The sequence below is a fragment of the Oncorhynchus kisutch genome, linkage group LG21, assembly GCF_002021735.2.
Source record: "Oncorhynchus kisutch isolate 150728-3 linkage group LG21, Okis_V2, whole genome shotgun sequence".
NCBI classification, from domain to species: domain Eukaryota; kingdom Metazoa; phylum Chordata; class Actinopteri; order Salmoniformes; family Salmonidae; genus Oncorhynchus; species Oncorhynchus kisutch.
Genome location: NC_034194.2, coordinates 47253951 through 47261547, shown reverse-complemented (window position 1 = coordinate 47261547; position 7597 = coordinate 47253951). Strand labels below are relative to the sequence as shown.

The 7597-nt window shown below is 49.8% G+C and overlaps 1 pseudogene; it reads left to right on the top strand.

Moving 5' to 3' along the window:
* The first annotated feature begins 4110 nt into the window (after positions 1 to 4110).
* Positions 4111 to 6582, top strand: LOC109877893 (piggyBac transposable element-derived protein 4-like; annotated as a pseudogene).
* The last annotated feature ends 1015 nt before the right edge of the window (positions 6583 to 7597 follow it).

Below are 7597 nucleotides of genomic sequence, written 5' to 3'. Positions count from 1 at the left end.
GACTGGCAGGTGCGGCAGGTGACCGGCAGATGTGGCAGGTGAGGCAGGTGACCGGCATCAGACCGAGGCTCTGCATCTGTCCTCGTGCTCCTAGACCTTAGTGCTGCTTTTGATACCATCGATCACCACATTCTTTTGGAGAATTGGTCTACACGGACAAGTTCTGGCCTGGTTTAGATCTTATCTGTCGGAAAGATATCAGTTTGTCTCTGTGGATGGTTTGCCCTCTGACGAATCAACTGTACATTTCGGTGTTCCTCAAGGCTCCGTATTAGGACCACTATTGTTTTCACTATATATTTTACCTGTTGGTGATGTCATTCAGAAAAATAATGTTAACTTTCACTGCTATGAGGATGACACACAGCTGTACATTTTGATGAAACATGGTGAAGCCCCAAAATTGCCCTCACTGGAAGCCTGTTTCAGGCATAAGGAAGTGGATGGCTGCAAATGTTCTACTTTAAACTCGGACAAAACAGAGATGCTTTTTCTAGGTCCCAAGAAACAAAGAGATCTTCTGTTGAATCTGAAAATTAATCTTGATGATTGTACAGTCGTCTGAAATAAAACTGTGAAAGACCTCGGCTTTACTCTGGACCCAGATCTCTCTTTTGACGAACATATCAAGACTGTTTCAAGGATAGCTTTTTTCCATCTACGTAACATTGCAAAAATCAGAAGCTTTCTGTCCAAAAATTATGCAGAAAACGTATACATGCTTTTGTCACTTCGAGGTTAGACTACTGCAAGGCTCTACTTTCCGGCTACCCGGATAAAGCACTAAATAAACTTCAATTAGTGCTAAACACGGCTGTTAGAATCTTGACTAGAACCTAAAAATGTCATCATATTACTCCAGTGCTAGCCTCTCTACACTGGCTTCCTGTTAAGGCTAGGGCTGATTTCAAGGTTTTACTGTTAACCTACAAAGCATTACATGGGCTTGCTCCAGCTTATCTCTCTGATTTGGTCCTGCCGTACATACCTACACATACGCTACGGTCACAAGACGCAGGCCTCCTTATTGTCCCTAGAATTTCTAAGCAAACAGCTGGAGGCAGGGCTTTCTCCTATAGAGCCTACCCATGTAGCCTACCCTGCCTACCCATGTGAAAGACACAGACTCGGTCTCAACCATTAATTCTTTATGTAAGACTCATCTCTTAAGTAGGTCCTATGATTGAGTGTAGTCTGGCCCAGGAGTGTAAAGGTGAACGGAAAGGCACTGCGCAACGGACTGCCATTGCTGTCTCTGCCTGGCCGGTTCCCCTCTCTCCACTGGGAATCTATATTACCGGGGCTGAGTCACTGATGTGAGTCACTGTCCCGGTTGGCGGCCCACCTTGGGTTGTGCCGTGGCAGAGATCTTTGTGGGCTTTACTAGGCCTTGTCTCAGGATGGTAAGTTGGTGGTTGAAGATATCCCTCTAGTGGTGTGGGGGCTGTGCTTTGGCAAAGTGGGTAGGATTATATCCTGCCTGTTCGGCTCTGTCCGGGGGTATCGTCAGATGGGGCATCGGGGGGCTAGGGCCAGTCTGTTATATCTGGAGTACTTCTCCTGTCTTATCCGGTGTCCTGTGTGAATTTAAGTATGCTCTCTCTAATTCTCTCTCTTTTCTATCTTTCTTTCTCTCTCTCGGAGGACCAGAGCCTTAGGACCATTCCTCAGAACTACCTGCCCTGATGACTCCTTGCTGTCCCTAGTCCACCTGGCCGTGCTGCTGCTCCAGTTTTAACTGTTCTGCCTATGGCTATGGAACCCTGACCTGTTCACCGGACGTGCTACCTGTCCCAGACCTGCTGTTGTCAACTCTCTAGAGACAGCAGGAGTGGTATAGGTACTCTGAATGACCAACTGACATTTCCTCCTGAGGTGCTGACCTGTTGCACCCTCGACAACCACTGTAGTTATTATTATTTGATCCTGCAGGTCATCTATGAACATTTGAACATCTTGGCCATGTTCTGTTATAATCTCCACCCGACACAACCAGAAGAGGACTGGCCACCCCTCTTAGCCTGGTTCCTCTCTAGGTTTCTTCCTAGTTTTGGGCCTTTCTAGGGAGTTTTTCCTAGCTACCGTTCTTCTACATCTGCATTGCTTGCTGTTTGGGGTTTTAGGCTGGGTTTATGTATAGCACTTTGAGATATCAGCTGATGCAAGAAGGGCTTAAATATACATTTGATTTGATTTAGGTGACCAGAATAGTGAAGAGAGATAGTTGTGGTAGATGGGCCAGGTAGAATGACGGCAGGTGCAAGAGAGTGACCGGCATGCATCTGTGTGAAGATACATTTGAAATCGGAAGTTTACATTCATCTTAAACTCCGTTTTTCACTTTTCCTGGCATTTAATCATAGTAACAATTCCCTGTCTTAGGTCAGTTAGGATCACCACTTTATTTTAAGAATGTGAAATGTCAGAATAATAGTAGAGAGAATGATTTATTTCAGTTTTATTTCTTTCATCACATTCCCAGTGGGTCAGAAGTTTACATACACTCAATTAGTATTTGGTAGCATTGCCTTTAAATTGTTTAAACTTGGGTCAAACGTTTTGGGTAGGCTTCCACAAGCTTCCCACAATAAGTTGAGTGAATTTTAGCCCATTCCTGCTGACAGAGCTGGTGTAACTGAGTCAGGTTTGTAGGCCTCCTTCCTCACACATTTATTTCAGTTCTGCCCACAAATTCTATAGGATTGTGGTCAAGGCTTTGTGATGGCCACTCCAATACCTTGACTTTGGTGTTTAAGCCATTTTGCCACAACTTTGGAAGTATGCTTGGGGTCGTTGTGTGTTTGGAAGAACCATTTGCTACCAAGCTTTAACTTCCTGACTGATGTCTTGAGATGTTTCTTTAATATATCCACATCATTTACCTACCTCATGATGCCATCTATTTTGTGAAGTGCACCAGTCCCTACTGCAGCAAAGCACCCCCACAACATGATGCTGCCACCCCCGTGGGATGGTGTTCTTTGGCTTGTAAGCCTCCCCTTTTTTCCTCCAAACATAATGATGGTCATTATGGCCAAACAGTTCTATTTTTGTTTCATCAGACGAGAGAACATTTCTCCAAATAGTACGATCTTTATCCCCATGTGCATACCGTAGTCTGGCTTTTTTATGGCGGTTTTGGAGCAGTAGCTTCTACCTTGCTGAGCGGCCTTCAGGTTATGCCGATATAGGACTCGTTTTACTGTGGATACAGATACTTTTGTACTCGTTACCTCCAGCATCTTCACAAGGTCCTTTGCTGTTGTTCTGGGATTGTTTTGCACTTTTAGCACCAAAGTACGTTCTTCTCGAGGAGACAGAACGCGACTCCTTCCTGAGCGGTATGTTGTTTTTCTGTTTTGGCTGTTTTTTTTGTTTTGTCAAGCAAAGAGGCACTGAATTTGAAGGTAGGCATTGAAATACATCCACAGGTACACGTACAATTGACTCAAATTATGTAAGTTAGCCTATCAGAAGCTTCTAAAGCCATGACATCATTTTCTGGAATTTTCAAGCTGTTTAAAGGCACAGTCAACTTAGTGTATGTAAACTTCTGACCCACTGGAATTGTGATATAGTGAATTATAAGTGAAATAATCTGTCTGTAAAAAATTGTTGGAAAAATGACTTGTGTCATGCACAAAGTAGATGTCCTAACCGACTTGCCAAATATTTAGTTTGTTAACTAGAAATTTGTGGAGTGGTTTAAAAATTTGATTTAATGACTCCAACATAATTGTATGTAAAACTTCCAACTTCAACTGTAACTATTTGCTGAAAAACTGGGAGACGTAAATCAGCAATCATCAATAAAAAGTAGTCAGTGTTTATTTGTTTTGGTGTGGAAGGAGAATTGTAATGTATGTTTTTAGCTAGAGGGTTAGGGTTAGTTAGAGTTAGTTCATGTTTTAGCTATGGATGGAAGGACAGAAGATACAAACATAAACCTCCCGTGGTCCTGGGGTCAGGGTGACCCAGGTCCTGTGTGTGGAGGGCTCCCCTTTCTGTGCTCTGCGCTCGCGGGTCAGAGCGACCCAGGCCCTGTGTGTGGAGGGCTGGCACTCTTGCGCTGGCGGGTCAGAGCGACCGTGCCAGCCACTGGCGAGGAGTATGCCGTTGAGCGTAGTAGAGTGTCTGCGAGTGTGGCGAGGCTGTGCCCGGCTCCCCGCTCTGCGCTCTGCGCTCTGCGCTCGTGGGTCAGAGCGACCCTGCCAGCCACTGGCGAGCGTGTGCCTTTGAGCGTAGTAGAGAGTCTGCGAGTGTGGCGAGGTTGTGCCCCGCTCTGCGCTCTGCGCTCTGTGCTCGCTGCTCTGCGCTCTTGGGTCAGAGCGACCCTGCCAGACGCTGCACAGGTCCGGACGTGCCCCGCTGTGTGCTAGAGAGCAGCCGAGTGTTCTTGTTGTGCTCTGCGCTCTGCGCTCGTGGGTCAGAGCGACCCAGGCAGCCGCTGCACAGGTCCGGACGTGCTCCGCTGTGTGCTAGAGAGCAACCGAGTGTTCTTGTACAGTGGAGCCGAGCGGCCATGGCCGCGCGTTTTACGGCTGCGCAGGTTCTAGAACAGATCTTGTCCAGCGTGGACCAAGAAGACTACTCGGATTGCCAGGAGGAGGAGGAGGAAGAGGTTTCGGAAGACGAAGACGGGGAGGAATAAAACCCAGAGCGCCGCGAGGTCGACGATGCCTCTTCTCCCTCTTCAGAGGAAGAGCAGCCCGAGGAAGAGCCGCCCGAGGACGAGCACGAGGACGAGCACGAGGACCGCGGAGAGGTCGGCTCCCGTTGGGAGGTCGGCTTCCAATGGGAGCCGCCATTGCTGTCGAAAAACGGCAAAATCGAGTGGTCCCCCGTGGCCTACGGCCGCCACCACGGGACCCTCGCGATCTGCCACGCCGGGCCGGACCAGACTCCAGGCCCCACGGCCTATGCCGCGACACAGGCCCGCGACATCGCGTCCGCCTTCCACCTGTTTGTCACACCGGCGATAGAAAGGATAATTGTGGAAATGACGAACCTGCACGTGGCCAGAAAATACGGCGACGGCTGGCGACCCATGGACGCCATGGACCGGCGCGCCTACGTTGCTGCTGATCCTAGCGGGCATCTACAGGTCCCGGGGCGAGGCCGCGGCAAGCCTGTGGGACGCCGAGAGCGGCAGGACCGTGTTCCGAGCCACCATGCCGCTCAAGGTCTTTCACAGGTACACGAGGCTGCTGCGTTTCGACGACCGCCAGTCGAGTCCCGCCAGACTCGCCACGGACAAACTCGCAGCCATACGGGAGGTCTGGGACCTGTGGGAGGCGCGGCTGTCGGCCCTCTACAACCCGGGGCCCGACGTGACGGTGGACGAGCAACTGGTCCCGTTCAGAGGTACTGTGCGTGCGCGTGCGCGTGTGTGCGCATGTGCTTATATGTCTATACAGAGAGGCAGTGCTGCCGTAGCAGCGGTACAAGCAGCTGCTGTAACAGCGCTGGCAGCGTGTGTAACACAAAATTTGGCCCTTGGACCCCGTCACACAGTAACCACACTAATCTCTTGTCCCCTTTCCAAAAGGCCGCTGTCCTTTCCGTCAGTACATCCCCAGCAAGCCGGCCAAATACGGCATCGAGTCGTGGGTGGCCTGCGACGCCAAGTCCAGCTACGCTTGGAAGATGCAAGTGTACACCGGCAAGGCGGCCGGAGGAGGCCCCGAGAAGAACCAGGGGATGCGCGTCGTCCTCGATCTGACAACGGGCCTGAGCGGTCGCAACGTCACCTGCGACAACTTCTTCACCTCCTACGACCTGGGCCAGCGGCTCCTCGAGAGGAACCTCACCATGGTGGGCACGGTGAGAAAGAACAAGGCCGAGCTCCCGCCCGCGCTGCTCGAGTCCAGGGGCAGACAGGTCCTGTCCTCCAGGTTCGCCTTCACGCCAACCGCCACTCTGGTGTCCTACATGGCAAAGAGAAACAAGAACGTACTACTTTTGAGCACGCTGCACACAGAGGGCCACATTAGCGATCGCCGCGACAGGAAGCCGGCCCTCATCCTACACTACAACTGCAACAGGGGCGGCGTGGACAACCTAGACAAGGTGGTGGGCACCTACAGCTGCAGATGGATGACTGCCTGCTGGCCCCTGGTCGTCTTCCACAACATCCTCGACGTGTCCTCCTACAACGCCTTTGACATATGACGAGAGATCAAGCCTGACTGGATGCCTGGCAAGCGGAACAAGCGCAGGGTGTTCCTCGAGCAGCTAGGAAAGGCACTCGTGAAGCCGCTGATCCAAAGAAGGCAGCATCTGCCCCGCACCGAAGCGGCGTCAGCGCTTGTCAAAGTCCTACAGAGTGCTACGGCGGCGGAAGCGGCGGCGCCTCGTGATCAACAGCGCGAGGGCCCCGCCGCTGGCACGGTCGCTGCCCCGCTCGTTGCCCCGGCCACCGGGGCAAGTAAGAGGAAGAGGTGTCAGCTCTGCCCACCCAAGAAGGACTCCAAGACACACACGGTGTGCTGCAGGTGTAAGAAATACATCTGCAAAGGCTGTTCACACGCCTACTGTCACACTTGCGCACATTGGGCCTTTAGCCAGGACGGGACAGGGTGACCTGGAGGACGCGGGGACTAGACACAATACCAGGACAACGGGAGGGTTAAAATAGTTTTTGTTTTCATTGTTTGTGTTTGATTTTATTCAAATCAAATCAAATCAAATGTATTTATATAGCCCTTCGTACATCAGCTGATATCTCAAAGTGCTGTACAGAAACCCAGCCTAAAACCCCAAACAGCAAGCAATGCAGGTGTAGAAGCACGGTGGCTAGGAAAAACTCCCTCGAAAGGCCAATACCTTGGAAGAAACCTAGAGAGGAACCAGGCTATGTGGGGTGGCCAGTCCTCTTCTGGCTGTGCCGGGTGGAGATTATAACAGAACATGGCCAAGATGTTCAAATGTTCATAAATGACCAGCATGGTCGAATAATAATAAGGCAGAACAGTTGAAACTGGAGCAGCAGCACAGTCAGGTGGAAGTTGAAACTGGAGCAGCAGCATGGCCAGGTGGACTGGGGACAGCAAGGAGTCATCATGTCAGGTAGTCCTGGGGCATGGTCCTAGGGCTCAGGTCAGTTGAAACTGGAACAGCAGCATGGCCAGGTGGACTGGGGACAGCAAGGAGTCATCATGTCAGGTAGTCCTGGGGCATGGTCCATGGTTAAGATTATTTTGTAAACAAATTCTAAACATTTGATAAATGTTAGCATTTTATATATGTTAAACATGTACACTGAACTGCTGAGGCTTATTGAAGTAAGCACTGTGTATATGTTTAATTTAAAATGACAACATTTATTCCAGAAATAGCGGATTGTCGATATTTAAAGTTTATAAACTCAGCAAAAAAAAGAAACGTCCCGTTTTCAGGACCCTGTCTTTCAAAGATAATTCGTAAAAAGTCCAAATAACTTCACAAATCTTCATTTTAAACACTGTTTCCCATGCTTGTTCAATGAACCATAAACAATTAATGAACATACACCTGTGGAACGGTCGTTAAGACACTAACAGCTTACAGACAGTTGGCAATTATGGTCACAGTTACAAAAACTTAGGACACTAAAGAG